Source organism: Trachemys scripta, chromosome 4 (genome assembly GCF_013100865.1).
Source record: "Trachemys scripta elegans isolate TJP31775 chromosome 4, CAS_Tse_1.0, whole genome shotgun sequence".
Lineage (NCBI taxonomy): Eukaryota > Metazoa > Chordata > Testudines > Emydidae > Trachemys > Trachemys scripta.
In genome coordinates this window covers 59,354,843-59,375,402 of record NC_048301.1, presented here as the reverse complement: position 1 = coordinate 59,375,402, position 20,560 = coordinate 59,354,843, and the positions used below count along the sequence as shown (strand labels likewise).

The following is a 20,560-nucleotide window of genomic DNA, read 5'->3' as shown; positions in this document are numbered from 1 at the left end:
GCAAGCCCTGCGGCCCCACCCCGCTCTCGCAGCTGGAGCTCTGGCTGGAGCGTGGCAGCCCCGTGGCCCTGGCCAGAGCACGGCTGCCCCGCAGCCCCCCTCCCCCGGCCAGCAATCCGAAGTGCCGCCGAAGACTGGGAGCGCCGCCCGGTGAGTACAAGCCCCAGGAATCAGGCCCCGCACTTGCTAAAGCCGGCCCTGGCTCCATCTTCTGCTTTTTGTCTTCAGTTCTGCTTCTAACCTCTGGAGTAACCTTCCTACAAACTAAGTTCTGAACAAAGGACTGAATGACCCATCCAAGCTGTGGATGTGTTCCAGAGGGACTTTCAAGCCAGCAGACTCACCAATACTACTAGGAACCTGGTGGACTTTGTACGTATGTGACTGTTTTACCATTTAACATCTCTCTTCTTGTTCTTTATAATAAACCTTTAGTTTTAGACACTAAAGGATTGGTTGACAGCGTAGTATTTTGGGTAAGATCCAAACCCATACTGATCTGGTAACGTGGCTGATCCTTTGGGGACAAAAGAACATTTTCTATATGTGAGCAGAGTTTTTTAAATAACTTAAGTTCTCACTGTACTGGACCTATGTGTTAACTGGGAGCCAGCGAACTGGAATGCAATAAAGGGCTGTGTGATTTCTTTTTGATAACTGGTTTCGGGGATCAGAACCACAGTCTGTGTCTGGTTGGGGAGTTTAACTTCAGTGTTACTCCCAAGAATGGTGGGTATCCGCTCTACATTTTGCAGCCTGCCCTGACATTGGCATTACCAGTGAGGGCTGCCCTAGGCACCATGGGTCACACTGGGGACTTAAAGTTGGTATCAAAATTTATGTAAGCTTAGCTTAGATGTCTTTTTTGTTTTTAAGATGTGTTCAGTGGTATGTCGTCTATTGAATTGCACTTAGCAACCTTAACTATTTTAAAATTTTGCTTTGGAAGAGATGGTGATGTGGAATAGTAAAAGGGTTATTTTCATGATTTCAGGATAGCAGCATTTCTTACAAGTGGCAGTGCCACAAATTAATCCTGCAGGTCAACAGGTGCTGGTAAAATCTTTACCATGCTATCATGTGGTATGTATATGCCACACGTTACAGAAGAACCATTTTAAGACTATTGAAATTTTTACTGGATTATGTTTTCCCTCTGCCTGCAAAACCAGGTGCCTTCATTACCATGAATACAACTATACAGAGCTCAGAAGGAACCATAAAACCTCTGAAAAAGTCAGATACAATCACTTTTCTGTACATAAGTTTCATGTTTTAACGTCCAATATCTCTGGCCCTTCGGTAAGAGGCCCCAGTGGGAAGTGCAGGACAATAGTATAAAGTTCCTGTTTCTAGATCCTCTAACAAGCACGCGAAACATCTGACTTTAAATTGTGATGTTTATATCTAGAAAGCCATCACTGATGCAGTGCTAAATATTGCTGGCCTGAGGCTCAAATAGGGGATATTTGGAGGGAATTCTACATATGTAGGGACAAAAGGGAACTGTTTCTCCTTTGCAAGTTGATAGTTGACAAGATGGTGTCTATTTGAAGCAGCTCAGGGGTTTGGAACGTTAGAATAAATCCCAAGGGAGATGGATTAGTGAAGCAGCTACAAGTGCATGATAAACTGTAGTATGTGACAAATTTAATCACACAGACATCACCTGGGTGATATGCCTGGGAACATATGCATATGTGTGATATAAAGGTCCTACACCAGCATTAGAGCACCAACCTGCATTGGGACTGGGACAGCTGCTTCATGTAAAAATGTCATCTCTTTCAAAGCAAGCTGAGACATGAAACTGAAAAACAGTTGGCAGTCAGTCAACATACACCATCATTTAAAAAAAAATAAATCAATCAAGGTTCCTCAAATAATGCTGCATCTATACATACATACAGACAGACAGACAGGATTATTTGGAGACTCTTGGCTCCTCATACCTTCAGAACTTCTGCAGAGGCGATGCCTCATCAAGGGAAAACTTTAACTTTGACATCAACACAACTCACCATGAAACAACCGGTGAAGCATATCTGATGATCCTTATGGGTAAATGGATTTGTGCTCATTGGGGAGTGGTGCGAACGTCAAATTCAGATGCCCAACAAAGGGACATGACTCAGGCCTGGTCTACACTAGGCGTTTATGTCAAAGTTAGCGCCGTTACATCGAATTAACCCTGCACCCGTTCATACTGCGATGCTATTTAGTTCGACACAGAGGTCTCTTTAATTCGACTTCTGTACTCCTCCCCGACGAGGGGAGTAGCGCTAAATTCGACATGGCCATGTCGAATTAGGCTAGGTGTGGATGGAAATAGACGCTAATAGCTCCGGGAGCTATCCTACAGTGCACCACTCTGTTGACGCTCTGGACAGCAGTACGAGCTCGGATGCTCTGACCAGCCACACAGGAAAAGCACCGGGAAAATTTGAATTTGAATTCTTTTTCCTGTCTGGCCAGTTTGAATCTCATTTCCTGTCTGGACATTGTGGCGATCACAGCAGCACTGGCAACGATGCAGAGCTCTCCAGCAGTGATGGCCGTGCAGTCTGTGAATAGAAAGAGGGCCCCAGCATGGACTGATCGGGAAGTCTTGGATCTCATCGCTGTGTGGGGCGATGAGTCCGTGCTTTCTGAGCTGCGCTCCAAGAAATGGAATGCAAAGATCTATGAGAAGATCTCTAAAGACATGTCAGAGAGAGGATACAGCCGGGATGCAACGCAGTGCCGCGTGAAAATCAAGGAGCTGAGACAAGGCTACCAGAAGACCAAAGAGGCAAACGGACGCTCCGGATCCCATCCCCAAACATCCCGTTTCTACGAGGCACTGCATTCCATCCTCGATGCGGCCGCCACCACTACCCCACCACTGACCGTGGACTCTGAGGATGGGATAGTGTCCACGGCCGGTTCCTCTGACATGTTAGGGGACGGGGAAGATGAGGAAGGAGATGAGGAGTGCGAGGCAGTCAGCAGCGCTCACAACGCTGATTTCCCCGACAGCCAGGATCTCTTCATCACCCTTACAGAGATCCCCTACCAAGCATCCCCAGCCGTTACCCCGGACACAGAATCTGGGGAAGGATCAGCCAGTAAGTGTTGTAAACATCTAAACATTTATTTTTAACAGAACAGGAATATTAACAATTAAAAGAATGGGTTGTTCATGATTACTTTGCCCTAGGCGCTTAACGGTTCAGTCATGGGCAGTGCAAGTTTTGAAAAAAAAGTCTAGCAATGTCCGGTTTTCCGTGATTGTCCTGCCCAAGCCGCTCTACTGTTTAGTCCCTGCTACTGCAGCTACTGTAAAATGCGGTCTATACGTCCGGGGACAGAGCAGTAATCCTCCTGGGACATCTCGATGAAGCTCTCCTGGAGGTAATTGGAAAGCCGTTGCATGAGGTTCCTGGGGAGAGCGGCCTTATTGGGTCCTCCGAAGTATGACACGTTGCCGCGCCACGAGACTATCAAGTACTCGGGAATCATTGCTCTGCACAGCAGGGCGGCATACGGCCCTGGTCTTTGGAGGCTTTCCCGGAGCATTCTCTCTCTCTCGCTCTCAGAGATCCTCATCAGGGTGATGTCGCTCATGGTGACCTGCTTTGAATTAGGTAGGGGAATGTTAGTGTTGGGACTGCTTGCCCGTTCCTTTACAGAACTGTAACCGCTGGTTTGCAGCCACACGGTGGAGGCGGGAGAGGGGCAGCCGAAAGGGATCGTTCCCGGGGACGGCCGCGAGGGGGTGGGACAGGGGCAGAGTTCCCGCTTGCCGGATTGCTGGCAGCAGGGACTGACATTGCTTTAAATGTGAAATGAGGCCAGTGGTAATTTAAAAGTTTTAAACTGCCACAAGTCTACGGCTTACCATGTCTGCCTGCAACAGAAATTCCGTTGTGCTGCCCCGCTTCTCAAATGTGCTGTGCAAGACCTCAGGCACTGAATGCGAAGGCCGAGAATTAGACCTTGTGCTGAGTGCGCATGTGATAGGTGCTGTGCATGGTCTTGTTCACAGAGAAAGACTATGTTCTTTGTTCACAACTACATTTATCTTTCTGAGGAATTCACTCCCTTTTTCCCATTTCCACAGCCCCATCTGCGACTGTCTCACAACCTAGCCTGGCATCACACTCCCAGAGGCTAGCGCAGATTAGGCGTAGGAAGAAGAGGACACGGGAGGACATGTTCTCGGAGCTTATGGCTTGTTCCCGAGCCCAGGCAGCACAGCAGACCCAGTGGCGGGAGAACTTGACCCAAATGCACCAAGCAAACATGGATCGGGAGGAGAGGTGGCGGCAGGAAGACCAGCAGGCGACTCAAACGCTGCTTGGACTACTGAGGGAGCAAACAGACACGCTCTGGCGCCTTGTGGACGTTCTGCAGGAACAGAGGCAGGAGGACAGAGCCCCGCTGCAGTCTCTCTCTAACCGCCCTCCCCCGCCACCAAGTCCCATACCCACCTCACCCAAAGTGCAAAGAAGGAGAGGCGGCAGAGTCCGTGCTAACTCTCACTCCACCCCTGCAGAGAGCTCTAGTAGCAGAAGGCTCTCATTCCCCAAAATTTGACAAGTTCTTTCCTTCCCGCCTGACACAAGCCCCCGTCCAAGTTTCACCTCCCAGTTCCATGTGTAGTTGATAATAAAAAATACGTTTCTGTTAACTACTGTTTCAATCATGTTCTTTTGGAGGAGGAGGGGAAAGGGGGTTGGTAATTGGACAGGACTGTCACCTTTGGCAGGGTACATAGGCGGGGGCAGGTACAGCAGCAGGGCACATACACAGTGCAGTGATGCAGTGACTAGTTACCCTGGTTAGTCTGGGAGGTGGTTTTCATGTTATGTGGTGGGGGGGTGGGTTGCTCTGTGACTTTGTGGCGGGGGAGGGCAGTTACAGATCTTAAGCGGCGGTCCTTATGCAGGATCACAGAGCCACGCAGCAGGGGATCTGTAACCGTCCTCCCTCTGCCACAAAGTCACATAGCCCCCCCCCCATACACACAGTCCCGATCAGGAGGGGTGACAGGCTCCATTGAAACAACCATCCCACCGCAGCGGAGCCTGTCAATCCTTGAGTTTAGAAGCTTCATTCGCGTCACTACACTACACCCGCTCCGCACCACAGTCTGAGTCCCAGTTTTAAAAAATTTCCGCGAAAACAGTATTAAAGAAAACGGTGTGCTTTAACAAAGTAGAACTATTTTTATTTCGAAACGTGTGTTGGAAGGGGGGTGAAGGGGGTATGTAACTGGATAGGATAGTCAACATTAACTGGGTAAAGAAACGGGGGCAGGTTCAGCTTCTCTGTACACAAACTTTAAAGTCACAGGTTACCCTGCTCACTCAGGAACTTAGCTTTCAAAGCCTCCCGGATGCACAGCGCTTCCCGCTGGTCTCTTCTAATCGCCCGGCTGTCTGGCTGTGCGTAATCAGCAGCCAGGCTATTTTCCTCAACCTCCCACCCCGCCATAAAGGTCTCCCCCTTGCTCTCACAGAGATTGTGGAGCACACAGCAAGCTGCTATAACAATGGGGATATTGGTTTCGCTGAGATCACAGCGAGTCAGTAAGCTTCTCCATCTCCCCTTGAGACGGCCAAAAGCACACTCCACCACCATTCTGCACTTGCTCAGCCGGTAGTTGAAGAGTTCTTTTTCACTGTCCAGGGCGCCAGTATAGGGCTTCATGAGCCAGGGCATTAGCGGGTAGGCTGGGTCCCCGAGGATGACTATAGGCATCTCCACATCCCCAACAGTTATTTTGTGGTCCGGGAAGTAAATACCTTGCTGCAGCCGTCTAAACAGACCAGAGTTCCTGAAAACATGAGCGTCATGAACCTTGCCTGGCCATCCCACGTAGATGTTGGTAAAATGTCCCCTGTGGTCCACCAGTGCTTGCAGCACCATGGAAAAGTAGCCCTTTCGGTTAATGTACTGGGTGGCCTGGTGGTCCGGTGCCAGGATAGGGATGTGAGTTCCATCTATGGCCCCACCGCAGTTTGGGAATCCCATCGCTGCGAAGCCATCTATGATTGCCTCCACGTTTCCCAGGGTCACTACCTTTGGCAGCAGTACATCAACGATTGCCTTCGCTACTTGCATCACAACAACCCCCACGGTAGATTTGCCCACCCCAAACTGGTTCGAGACTGACCGGTAGCTGTCTGGCGTTGCAAGCTTCCAGAGGGCTATGGCCACTCGTTTCTGGACAGTCAGTGCAGCTCGCAACCGGGTGTCATTGAGCTTCAGGGCAGGGGACAGCAACTCACAAAGTTCCAGGAAAGTTCCCTTCCGCATGCGAAAGTTTCGCAGCCACTGGGATTCATCCCAGACCTGCAGCACTATGCGGTCCCACCACTCAGTGCTTGTTTCCCGTGCCCAGAATCGCCGTTCCACGGCATCAACATGACCCATTGCCACCGTGATGTCCTCGGCGCTGGGTCCCGTGCTTTCTGAGAGGTCTGTGCTACTCTCAGACTTCAGGCCATCACCGCGGTGCCGTAGCCTCCTCGCCTGACTTTTCTGCATCTGCCTCAGGGAAAGCTGTATGATAAGCTGCGAGGCGTTGAGAGCGGCCACAACTGCAGCAATGGTCGCAGCGTGCTCCATGCTCGCAGTGCTGTGGTGTCCGCGCTGTCAATGACTGGAAAAGTGCGCGAACTGATTTCCCGCCGGCGCTTTCAGGGAGGGAGGGCGGGAGTGATGGACGGATGACTACAGTTACCCAAAAGCACCCTGGACACATTTTGTTACCCAGAAGGCTTTTGCGGCTACACCCAGAATTCCAATGGGCAGAGGAGACTGTGGGAACTGTGAGATAGCTGACCACAGTGCACCGCTTCCAATGTCGACGCTTTCAACGTTAGTGTGGACTCACAAAGTCGAATTACTGTCCTTAGTGTGGACACACACGTTCGACTTTGCAATATCGATTCCAAAAATTCGATGCAAGTAAAATCGAACTACTCTCGTAGTGTAGACAAGGCCTCAGGCTTCTTCACAGAAATCTTTCAGAATCATACAGGCAGGATTTATGAAAACATCTTGAGGGTGCCTTATGAGAACCTTCAGGTATGCCCCTTGAAGCCAGACAGCTCTGGGCAACATCGCCAAGCAGATCTGACATGTGTGCACATTATCAGAGCCCCAAGAACAAAATATAGCAATTGTATTAATCTGTGAAGGACATTTTATGGCCACATCAACTCTTCAAGAATTCACAGGGCTTCCTCCTTCTCAGGCATCAAGGAAGAGGAAGACACCCTGAAAAAGAAGAACCCAAAAGAAAAATCTAAGCCACATCAACTGCAGGAAAGGACAAATGCAACATCAGATCCGAGGGTCTGGTTGTTAAACCTTGAGAGTGGTGACTGAGCAATAGAAGGTGTCATGACCAAAATGCACTGAGATACAGAACACGTTGAGGTGGAAAGTCTGCAGTACATGATGTGGCAAGAAAATTTCCTCAAAGTATTAAGGGCATCAATGCAAGATCACCAAGACAGACCCTCGGGGGCAAAAATAAAAACAGCTCAAATCTGCTAGCTCAAAAGGACCCCACATGGTAGCTTGTACTTTGTCTCTCGTTCTGTGACAATTTGTTAAAACTGACTGGAGAGAAGATCAGCGAAGGATGCCTGAAGTGGAGAGAGCTGCCAGGTGGAGCAAAGCCAGAGTGACTTTAGGAAACACTAGCGACTCCCTATCTGAAAGTTTCTAGGAGCTGAGATACTGACAGTTGGTGGACCTGAGAACGCAGTGGCATGCTTTGCTAAAGAAATCATGTAGGCTATATGAAGACAGAGTGGATGCAAATTTTAGTTGTGGAATCTCCCTATGCGGACTAGCGGTTCTAGTTCTAGTCAGGAACCTACAGGCAGCCCAGAAACTGCCAAGAATCATGTCAGTTTCCTACTGCTGCTGTGAAAAAGATATGAGTAGCAGAGGAAAGCAATGGTATTTGAGGAGTAGAAGCAAAGCAATCAAAGTTGAGGAATGTGGAAGAATAATGAAGACCAGCTCTTGCCCACACAGCCCCTCTTTGCAGTAGCCAGGAGGCTCTGGATGGGGAGACTAGATAGAGTTCCTTCATCTTCCTAGAAAAATTTTTTTTGGAGAGAAGGGTTGGGTCATGAAGGGAAAGGAGGATGTTTCAAATATGTAAGATACCTATTTAGTCAGAGGCTTCTTTTAAAGCTGAAGCCCCCAAGTAGGGAGATGAACACTAGCACGAATCCCAGCATCCACCCTTTTCATAGCAATTGGGAATGGCAGAAGGCTGGGCTTTTCACCAGGGAGCAGCCTGTGGACCTCATTAGCAGCCCTTCACTGCCTTCTGTATCAATGAAGTAAGTTTAGTCTTTCAACCAGTGTGCAGCTGGAAATCCTCAAGTCTGTGTATAAAATACTGTCCTTGAAGCACGTTCTATTGGTTATGGTAGCGGCTCTCAAGTAAGAATCCGGGGCTCCCTGGGGGGCCACAAGCAGGTTTCAGGGGGTCTGCCAAGCAGGGCCAGCATTAGACTTGCCGGGGCTGAAGCCCAAGGCCTTGAGCCCCACCACCCAGGGCTGAAGCCAAAGCCTGAACAGTTTAGCTTCAATGGGGCCCCAAGCAATTGCCCTGCTTGCTACTCCCTAACGCAGGCCCTGGCTTTTATATACAGAAAACCAGCTGTTGTGCCACAGGTTGGCCGTGGAGTTTTTAATAGGGGGGGGGGGGGGGGGGGGGGGATGGCCTCAGAAAGAAAAAGATTGAGAACCCCTGGGTTATGGGATATCTGATCCTGTACCACACGCTCAGTAACTTTCCAAAGCAGTGCATATACACACTATAATGTGCAGTAGCAGCAAGCTATTATTTTTCTCCTCATTGGTTTAAAAGGATGCTGCCAACCTAAAAATCTTTCATCTGTCTAAAATGTTTTACCGACTATTACAAGTACCAAAAAAAGAAAAAAATCCTACATTGGTTACTTCATGCATTTTTCCCAAGTTTGCGTGGCTCTTTCATAGAGCAAAAGTGGAGAAAGTCTGAAATAGAAAAATGTGATTGTAAGACCATAAAAATCGGTGAAGGGCCTCAGAGGCAGGGGCAGTACTTGAAGCTATTTTAATTCTTTTTTTAATTGAAGAGATTTCATTTAAGCAGAATGCAGGCCCATCAAAGAAAGACCATCTCACGGTCACCTACTATACTGTTTTATTAGGGTTACTGCTGTTAACTAGATTTTAATAAAGCTCAAGTATTGAGATAGTAGGAATGCTTGTGTGTGTTCACTTTCCTTCCTCTCTATGGTCCATTTCTGCAATTGCTTCTGATGGTTACCTTGGAAACATATGCAAGTTAAATTGGATTCACGTCCACTTAGTGGTGGACAGATGGAGTTTTGAACAGGCCAGTGCATGAGATTCAGAAAACAGTAAGACTTGGAGAAGTTCACATTATCTATTAAAAAAAAGAAAAAAGAAAAAAGCAAGCAGCCACGCCCACGCCCCCCCACCCCCACAAGTAGGGCATGTGATCTATTATACACAGTGGCTATGTGAGCTTACCATCACAAACCCCGAAATCCCTGCTACCTTGTTATACTTTTGTCTAGATAGCAAGACCACAGGCACCTTCGAAATTCCCACTAAGGTTTTACGGTTGTGCGGGTGTTTGTTTTTAGGCAAGGACAGGACAGTTCTTAATCTTGGTTAGTAGCTTCAGGCAGGAGAGCTGGTGTAAATCAAGGCTACATCTATACAGTGAGCTAGGGGGGTGATTCCCAGCTCTCATTCACATACTCTCACTAGCTCTTATCTGAATAAGTGCACTAAAAATAGTAGCGTTGCTGCAGTGGCATGGGCAGACTGTGCCGCTACTGCCACTGGCCACCCCAAGGACTAGTTATTCCAGGGGACAAGGGAGGTGAGAAAAATAGTTAAGAATTAGGGCAGACAATGTTAAACATGGGCAATCGTAGATTGAAAGAAGGAAGCAGATTCCTCACTTCTGGCTGGGGGAAAGGCTGGGAGGGGAGGAGATCATTCTGGAAATGAGCAGAAATTAGACTCTGCAGTCCTGAGGGCATTCTTGTAAAGAAAACCACTTATAAGGTCTCCTAATGGCTGTACAGAGAGGACAGCATTGCAGTTGTGGGTCAGTGTTGGTACATTACACTGCATGCTGAGACTTGTTCAACAGTCATTAGAAATAACTTTAGAGCATTACAGCAGTTATTTGCAATCCCACTGGTATAAATACTGTACCAGTGATATGTCACAATCTGAGAAAAGCTCTCCACAGCACCATGTATATATGGTTACGTCTACACTATAAGACGTGGTGTGATTCCCAGCTTGCATATGCATACTCGCACTAGCTCTCATCTGAGCTAGCACATTAAGTACAGTAGTGTAGCCACAGTAGCATGGGCAGCAGTGACACAGGCTATTATGCTCTTAAGTTATTTCTGATGCTGGTAATCCTTGTTTCCTCTTCAGAATGATCACCTCCCCTCCCAGCCAGCCAGAAGTGAGGAATCTACTTCCTTCTTTCAATCTATGATTGCCCAGGTTTGACATTGTTTGCCCTAATTCATAACTATTTTCTCACCTCGTCTCTGAGAATAACCAGTCCCTTAAGAAACCTCCCTTCTCCCCTAACCTCTTTTTGTTTGATTTAATCATTCTTCTGTTGCTCCCTACATTACTACTGTCCTCAACTCCTTTTCCTCTGATACCTTCATCAACTTGAAGAGTCTGCTGCTGCCCACCCCTCTATTAAAAACAATCTTTATTCCTGACAATACTTACCTTCCTACCGTTAACCTTTTCTTAAAATGCTTTGTAGTTCACCTGGGCAACAGGAGAAACATCAAAGAAACCCCCTCCTCTCTCCTTAGCTGGTGATTTGCTTTCATTGTCCATAAACTTGGCTTCATCCTCGAGTATGAACTTTCTTCTTACATGTGTATATATCTGCTCACTGACACTTTTGCAACATTAGCTGCATACCCCAATGCCTCAGCATTACCTCTGTTGAGATATTAAGTTCCTCTCACCTCTAAATATTTAAACTCCCTCCCTTCTTTACTGTCTCACCAAATCCCAGTTTGTCAGCCTTTGGGTACCTACAATAAAGGGTGACCATATCACAGCCAGTCTCCGAGAGCGTCACTGAGTCCCCATTCATTTCAGGATCTACTTCAACTTCCCCTTTGTTTTTAAGGCCCTCCATAGACTTGATTCATCTTCACAAAACTTATCTTTCATTCTGTTCCCTTCTCTACTTCTAGCACTAGCCCGTCCGCTCAGTCCGGTCACATGATTTTGCAGTTGCTGGTACAAGGACTTCTGCAGAGCTCTTTCTGTATAACCCCACTTAATATCAAACTCAGTTGAACTGAGACTAACTTTTCTCCCTTGCCTATAACACATAAATTTCCTTCTCCTTTGTGGTTAAATTGTTTTATTTATAGGTATTCTACAAGCACTTGAAGATCCAGTCTGTACAAGAGACACTATATAAACTGTACTGTACTGGAGGACAAGCTAAGGAACACTTTTCAGTAAGGCATTCAGGGCCACAGCCTGCAATAATCGAAAGCCAGCATGCTTAGGGTCTACCTCTGTCTCTGCAGCTCTAAGGTCTCGTTTAAAGAATAACATTTAGACTAAGATACATTTGTGAAGAAAAATGGTTTTACATAACTTAGTGTCTTCAATTTTAATTTCAAAGAAACCTTTAGATAAATTAAAACATACTAAGTCACACACACATAGAGTTTACAAAAACCTTTGAGATCTTACTTGATAAAAACAGGGCTTTGGAGCAGAGTCCGGAGCTGGAGCGCGGACCAGTAGGTTTTTGCCCGGAGCCGGAGCGGAGCAATTAAAAAATTTGATTGCTCCAAATCCCTGGATAAAAATCCAGCCTACTTCATTCAGGAGATGCATACTTCTACCCCTGAACATTTGAGGCAATATTTTGAATAAATACTCTAACAATGGGTGCAAGGAAATATCACCATAGATGGCTCACAAAGGAAAACCACACAATTAAGCTGCAGCTAAACAAAGAACAAAGTCAAAGCCCAAGTTAACATGAGAACTGACAGCCCTGAACTAAAGCTATAATGTACCACATTCAGAAATAAGATACTGTAATAAATCCCATTTATTCCAATAAAAAAAATCATTCCACTTTAGCCATCCAGGTGCTTATTTGTATAGAGAGCAATTTCTATGAACACTTGCATCTATCCCACATTAAACAATGCTACACCAAATACTTGCATATACACCTGAGTGTAAAGAAAAATGCTTCACTGTGTTTTAGTCTTTCCTACTGGTATATAAAGAGACCACAACATATACAAGTCCCAAGACATCTAATTTATGTACCAATCCTTCCCGTCATGTATAATAATATTACACCAACTCTCTCAGCATTTTACAGTGTTGTACCAAACAGATGCATGATATCAGCTGATACTAAAAACCATGCCAATAATCTATTTGGCTGCCATTTTCATAACATTTACCTGTTTGAACTTAATTGTGTGTCTGCCTATGATTATAACTGAACATTTAACAATGTACTTATCAGTAAATGGCACCAAAGCATACATGGTTAAAAAAAATTCCCTGAAGTGTTTTGGAACCAAACAGCCTTGCATTAGCATTAGTGCAGAAGAATCAGAAAATGAAAATGAATAGAACCAGTTAACAGCAAGAGTGAAACTGACCAGCTTAATGAAATCCAGAGGTAAAAATAGCACAATTATTCCCCCCCCCCAGCTTAAGCTGTTAACTCATAGCTGGGAAAAGTGTATTATGAAAGTGAAGTTTCTCGTCCTGTCAATCGCAACAACCTTAAAATGTAAGTCTCTGGAAGCACTGCTGCCATGATGAGTCTACATCCTGACACACCAGAGTATAAAAATATATGTTTCTACCTTTTCATCTTAATAGGTGTTTATTAGCTGCACTTCACTGCTAATGACACACTAGCTACAGACAAAAGCACTTGTTTAGTGCAGTTGGACCTATGGCACATTATGTGTCCTGACATTCCATAACTACTTGCTGCCAGAACACATTCACCCTTCCATCAGCTACAAAGGCAATTATACAGCAAGCTGGTATAACTTGGCTTAGTGCTCTTAGCAGAGGGCCCATGCAAAATTTGAAGAGAGATCTGCATGTGCTGCTTAAGCTCAAGAGTTTTAGCTAAAACAGTGTAACCTTTTATCAAAGTTTCACAGAATATTAAATGTAAACAAGTGATTAGTTGGACACACAAGCAGTAGAATTAGTTTTACCCATTTAAGTTTTCCCTCATTTCAAGAGCCCCTATGTAATTAAATTTGTGTAACGCAGAACACCTACCCTCGTTCAGGGAGTTTCGTTACAAAACCTTTAAAGGGACATCAATTTAAAGTATACTTCTACGTGAATTTTTAAAACTTACAGTGGGGCTACAAACTGAGATTGAATGAAAGTTTATTTGGTAGTTTTTTTACTTTGGGAAATTGAAGGCACTTTGTCTACTCAGTTTCATTATTTTCCCTTTATACTGTTTCCCCCATTTGGGGGGGGGGGGCGCAAAGGGGGTTTCCCACACAGGAATAGGAAAATGGGATTGTAAAAATCACAATAATTGGCAAAGGGGTAAAACCGGTGTAAAACCTGAACTCATTTTGAAACTATCAATAAAGACTCAATTTTGGTTTCATTTAAAACCCTTTTTCTTAAAATAAGAGTGTCTTTTGATACTATGCCAATGGAAGAGTTGTTAAACAAACAAAAAAAGTAACCTAGACATTCTGCTGAAGCGTTTGCGACCCAAACATTTCAATCTTCCTGCACTAGCACAAGAATGCAAAGTGAAATTGACTATTTTGTCCAAAACCCTAAAATCTAGCTTTATTTAAATCTTAACAAACAAAGGTGGTATGAGTAATATTCATAAGGAAATTTGTTTTCAACCCCCCCCCCCCCCATTTCAGATTTATTTTTACTCAATGGTATGTATTCAATACTGAGGATCCACAACATGAACTTAAGTAGCGAAGACCACTATGATTTAACTTTTATATTAGCACATACAGACTAGGTACAGATCGGGTGCCATTGTTTGTGTATTTACACATATGTAAATAGCATGTTTTTGCCCCAGTTAAGAATGGCAATTTGTTGGGTTAGGCACCATGCACATTCTAAGATATCCCCCCCTCAAAAGTGTTTACAATCTAAATCATGTTTTGCTATTTACATTCTTTTTAAAGAACTTACACAGCATTCTATCACAGATGCCACCTAAAACCAAGGTTTTAATATGTTCCACACACTTGACAGTTTGGGAAAATATCCGAAGATACGTACTAGACTGGCATTAGGGAATCATAGCCAGTTTACTTGCTGTAAGCAATCAATTGCCTTGATGCCATACTCTTAAATGTCATTTTGGCAAAGAGGAAAAAGCCCTTCAGAAATCCCATGGAATGTAGAGAGAAATCCCAAAAGATTTTTACTAGCATTTCCCTAATAGTCATATTATTTTTATATATTATTATTTATATATTATCAGTTATCCCTGATCATGGCATATTCTGTGGTATAAAATGTAGAATGTGTATTTTAAGCATTTGTTGTTTTTTTCTTGCTTCAATGTTTGTTGACGTGCGTCCATTTTTCTGTAGCATGCTTCCAAGTTAACTTTACCATTTTTCTGAACTTCTGTTTTCATTTCATTATTCACAAGGAAGACACTTGAAACTTTTAATTAGTTCAATCGATTAATTGTGAAGTGGGTTCTCTCTCCATGGTGGTTTTTGTGTGTTTTCCCCCCCCCCCCCCCGGCGTGTTTTGTGGTGGCTCGGTGAAGTGTGTGTATATATATATTTGGACATTTTTGAGGATTCTGTTAAAGTTCTGATGTACTAAGTCTGATCATTGGCAATAAATATACTAGTTTTCTTGTGGCCTGAGTTTAATGACAGAATGTAACTGCATGCCTATGTTTGCCTAGGATTTCTAATTTTTCAATTGTTTATTTTGGATAGGTCTGCTGTTAAGAGTTTGGTTTCAATACTGAAGTATATACCGTCAGTGTTTGAAGAAGAGAATACATTTCCCAAATAATTATTCATCACCATCTCAGTAAAATAACCACGTACTGTACAAGCACAAGAATAGCTGCTCACAATACACACACACTGCACAATGACAATTATGGCTAAGACATAACGCTAAATGAATCCCCTAGTTTCAACCAATGATGAAAATGAATAAGGTAGCAAAGATATCAGAGAAGTGACCCGACGGTGACAAAAGTTAATTTTTTTTAAAAAACAACAAAAAGTTACTGTAAGCCACTTTAAATGCTGTGATGCACAACTTCAGAGGCTTTGAAAGTAACCAAATTCCAGCTCAAAATCCAGTATTATCAGCCCACAATGCTGCTATATCGAAAATGCATATCAACATTAATCTGAAGCGGGCTAAGTCATATTTTTTTCCCCAAGATTTGACCCCATATTCAAATGTGTCAAATTTCAACATCAACTACAGATTCAACCAAGCCAAATGCTAAGGTAAGTGTGGGACTATTTTAGTCACTGGTTATAACTGTCGATTTCTCAAATGACAAAATCCATGATGGCACAAAAGTATTTTACTAAGGCAATGGCACTGTATTGTTCAGTATAACTGTTTTAGTTGATAGCAAACTGGATCATCCAGATAAGACTACACATGAAGTTCCATAGTAAATTATTCTTCCCTCAACAGTAGTTCTGGGTCTTTAAGCTAAAGTGTACATCTATAAGCAAGGCTGTACTTCAGTGAGGTCAACCTAAATTCTGCATCAAGGATCCCGGATTCTGCAGAACTCATCATACAGCAGCCTGGAAACAGAAGCTGCTTCCACTCCATTTAAAAACAGAGCGATTTACTGAATTAAATATGAAAATGAATACAAACAATTAATGCAACATTCCAGGTGTTTAATCTGACTAAATTAAAAATTAAGATTAGTTTAACATAATTTTGTATTGAAGTTGCAAAACTGCATCATAGAAGTTGTCAAGGAATCTGAAGTTTTTGGCAGCTCAGCAGGGGACAGTTGGGGTATTTGGCACTTGAGAAAGCGTGGGGAATGATTTCAGATTTTGGGATAGGCACATTATTAGCTGGATATTTCTGCTAAAATGATCAGCAGTGAACTAGTTAATGCTGGCATTTTAGTTATAATTAGATTTCAAAGGAAATGCATAGTGCCCAGTGCATCACATTCGGAAGGTTTGCTTCACAACCATAAGGGCTAGAAACTTACATTTTTTAAAATGAAAGCTCAGATTCTGGAGCACAGTTTTGCAGACACAGAATCACACAATGCAGTGAGCTCTGCTTAGAAGTAGTAGCCTGGAATTACCATATTCTAATTGTGACAGATTGATGGATAGGTCAATTAACTGTACTACCAACTGCCCAAAAATGTTTTCTTAAAAGTTCATCTGCTCCTGATGATTATAACTTCAGATGTGGAATAAGTATCAGCAGTAGCTGTACTCTTAAGAAAAATCCTGTTTGCAGGCTACTATCTCTTTAGAAAGATGTACCATACTGGGAAAATAAGTTCTAAATTTAACATTTTCAAAGTTCTCACATAAAATATCACTTGCTCTTTTTAAAGAGACTGGGTTGCCATGATGCACCGTAGAAGGAGCTGCAGATTGTAATAGGAATAACCTGGGATTTTAGCATCTCCATTTATCCAGCTCACTGGTTCTCGAATCGTAGTCCAGAGAGCACTTGCTAGTCTACAGAGATCTGGCCAGTCACATGGTGCTGGCTCCTGTGTCTTGCAGAAGCAGCTGGAAAGAAGGAGCCAGTGAAGCTGCCTCTATTAGAAGCCACTGCTACACAAAAGAAACAAGCTTCTCTCAGCAATGAGAGCCACCAACAGGAGAGAGAATATCCAGGATGATGGGAACCATGCAAATGGGCAGCATGTGTAGGGGAAGAGGAGGAACGTTTAAAGTGAAGAGCAAAGGAGACGGTGGATTTAATCCACATATACCCCGAACAGAACAAATTTTTATTACAGTAAAGTCAGTTAAATGCAATAAATAACATTATTGTATGTAAACTATTGCTTTAGGTGCCAGACATAATTCATTCAAAACAAAGGAATGGTCCAGTCACTCTATTAACACATGATCCATACCATGAGAAAGTTTGAGAACTTATCTACTTAATGAACATTTATACTTAGTGTAGTTATTCTAATTTCTGGCATACCCATAAGATCAATCTGCTCACAATAAGCCACACAAGCTAAATACCTACCATTATATATACACAAACTATAAAACTGATTTAGTGCCCTAGATCTTACTTTAAAGATACTTGAAAACAAACACTATCATGAAACACGAAAAGCCCTGATACTTGCATAAGAAATTATATAGTGAGCATATACAATCTGCTCTCCATCTATTTAGGTGTTCCATCTAATGTACTCATAAATCCAAACTTGGCATTTCGCCCTGGAATCACGTTAAGATAACCATAATCTTTCTTTGGAGGGGGAGACAAATGACACCTTGTTTTCATTCTCTGTGGGCAGTCCACTATAACAAATTCCTTCTCCATTTTTCTTCACATGGTGTTGCTTCAAACACATGTACCACAGGATATACAAACTTAAGTTTTTGTTTTCCCCCCTTGCTAACACAGGCCACTTGAATCAATATCAAGTGATTCTGTTTCTTGCTCTTTCCAGAGAAAACCCATCAAGATTCATTTTTCAAACATTTTCCCCTTTAAGACTGTAATGCTTAGTCACTTCTACAATTTTTCCCCGTTTTAAATTGCCTGTCAAGTTGCCCAACATCTAGGAATCAAGCATTCTGTTTGTCTTTGTCCTTTAGAGCCATTTTAATAAGGACATCTGTCTCAGATATTCTCCCCTCCCCCCAAAAAACATAGAAGTTTCTGTATAGATTTTGTAACCATCTCAGAATTAGCAAATTGTAAAATATTCCTAGGACTTTAGAGAGACAGAGGAAAAGAAATAGCTGGCCAAGGAGCACAAACCTCATTTGTGTGCTTCCCCCTGAGCCCATCACATGCCCTTCTCCACATCATTTGGAGTTTCCAAGTTAATTGTTTTATTACATAACTTTAAACCTAAAGCTAATCCCAGAGCAAAACAGCCTGGTCACAGATATGATATGGGACGGATGATACCAGGCACTCACAACCAGAGCTCAACCCACCTGCCACAAAGGCCATTTCCTCTACTCTCTGGGGAAAGGGAAGCCGCTCAGACAGCAGGGTGATGGGCGGGGTAAAATGGAAACAACCCACAATGTCCTTCAGCTCGCCCAAGTGCCAGACTGGAGCAGGACGCCCTTCGCGGTCAGATCGCCCCCCATCTCGCAGCCTAAGGGTCACAGACCCGCCCGCCCCCGCTTCGCGAGCTCAGGCGAGAGCGAGTGTCCTAGGGGGCAGCTCCTTACAGTGGCTGAGCTCTGGGAGGCCGACGCAGCCGGATCCCCCACCCCGAGCACACGCGGAGATCGCAGGGCAGGGGGGAGAAAAGGCTCCGCCGCCCCGACCCCACATTATCGGTCACCTCAAGCCGCCGAGCACGGGTCCTCTGCCCGCCCACATCGGGCAGGGGACCCCCCAGGAGAGGGGGCTCGGATACCCGCCGGAGTAAACCGGCCCCCGCCTTCCCCCAGCCGGATCCGGGCGGAAAGTTCCTCGTCTTCCCGACCCGACCCGGCGCCCTGGGCAGGGGCGTCCCGGAGGAACCGCCTCGGGGGCGGCGGGAGCTGCATCCCCTCCCCTCGGCGGCACCTGTTCCCATCACCCCGCTCCGCAATGGAAGTTACCCGGGGAGACGGAGCCAGCCAAGCGCCACTGCCTCCGTCGTGCGGGATCCCGGGGCGGGCGGAGCCCCGAGCACCATCGCGTGGGACTCACCGCCGCGCTCTCCCGCGCTGCTCCGTGGCCGGCCCGGCCCGTCGGGGCCCAGGGCAGCCGGAGGCCCCGGCCGGGATGGAATCCAGCAGCTGGACCCCCCCCTGGGGCGCCCGAGTCCCGGACTCCACGCTGCTGCGTCAGCGCCTCCGCCGCCGCCTCCCCCTCCTCCGGAGCCTCCCGGCTGCGGGATGGGGATGGGGGCGGCCCCCCGGGGCGTCGCGATCAGTCTCCTCCCTCCCGCCGCGGCCGCCCAGCGCACACAGGCCGGGAGCAGGCGGCCACTACGGCTGGGACAAGAGGCTCCTCCGCTGCTGCCGCTCGGCTCGAACTCCCCGAAAGCAGCAAGCCCCTCCGTCCTCCTTCCTGCTTCCTCGTCCGCAGCCAATCAGCGCCCTCCCCACCAGGCCGCTTCTCCACAGCCGCCAATCACACGGGCCCCTGCTAGCCAATCCCGGCTCCCAGCCACCCGCCCGAGCCGGGCCAAGCGCCCCCCCACCACAACCGGGTCCCAGCGCAGGAGGCTCCCAGCAGCCACGGCATGGCCACCACCGCCCCAGGGCGGGGGAGGGGCCAGCTCCACACGAGCCTCAGCATCCCCCGCGGAGCATCGCTGGGCGAGCCCCTCACCCAGCCCGGCTGCCTGCCACCCCTCTAGAATCCATTCTTTATCCCACCCCCCTCCTGTATCCCCCTGCACCCCATCCCTTCCTGTATTCCCCTAGAGCCTCGTCCCCTGCCCCTCAGCATCCCCCTACCACACCCCCGTTCCCATCCCAACCTGCCTACAAGCGCCCTACATCGTGTCCCACCCCCACTCAAGCTCTGCTGCACCCTCTCTTCCCAATCCAAACCGTCTCCCCCATCGCTTGCCCCTCAGAAATCCTTAACTAGACTCTCATGCCTGACCCACTGAAAACCATTCCTAGCCTAGTCACTGCGCCAGCCTGCCACCAACTCTCCTCCCTTGTGACTCTACACCTCGGTCTCCATCCCCTCACTGAGCTTCCAGAGCCACTCTCCCACTGTCCAGCACTTCCCTTGCCTTGGACGAGCTCTCTGCTGCACCCTCATTCCTTTCCCATCCCAGAGTATGTATAACCAGGTCACTGACATTCAATGGAGCCTTCAGTTGAGTCTACTCCCCCTGCACAACTGCCATATTCAGGTCACTGACTCAACTTGTCAGTCAACCTCCAGTACTTCCTCTCCAGCCAGACGAGCCCTCTGTGCACTCTGCAAAGACCTTTGCTTGGCAGTTTGTGATCTGGGATATGATCTACATGTTAAACTAATCCTACCTTCCCCACCTGGCTATTACAGAAGCGAGCTGAATTTAAAATTTACTAGCAATTGCTGTATTAACCTACTATCAGGCAGACTAGAAATAAGAGGAGATGATCACATCAACACTTATACCTTAAATCAGATTCCCAAAAGTGGTCTGGTCACATGCTGGCTTCTCTTTTCCACCTGTTAAATAGCATTAAAAAAAAAAGTAAAGATACATTAAACACCTTCCTATTTAAGCAACTGTAGTTCCACAGAGATATTGTGTGATTGTGAATGAGAGGAA

The 20,560-nt window shown here is 45.9% G+C and overlaps 1 protein-coding gene across 2 annotated transcripts in view; it reads right to left on the bottom strand.

Moving 5' to 3' along the window:
• The window catches only part of BAHD1 (bromo adjacent homology domain containing 1), a 68,862-nt gene extending 49,513 nt beyond the window's left edge, over positions 1 to 19,349 (bottom strand). Inside the window, exon 1 of one of the 2 annotated variants that reach the window (XM_034769037.1) lies at positions 18,897 to 19,349. The gene's annotated coding sequence lies outside the window, so the exon portion shown is untranslated. The remainder of the gene's footprint in view (positions 1 to 18,896) is intronic. The other variant, XM_034769036.1, reaches the window with a different exon arrangement.
• Positions 19,350 to 20,560: the final 1,211 nt, after the last annotated feature.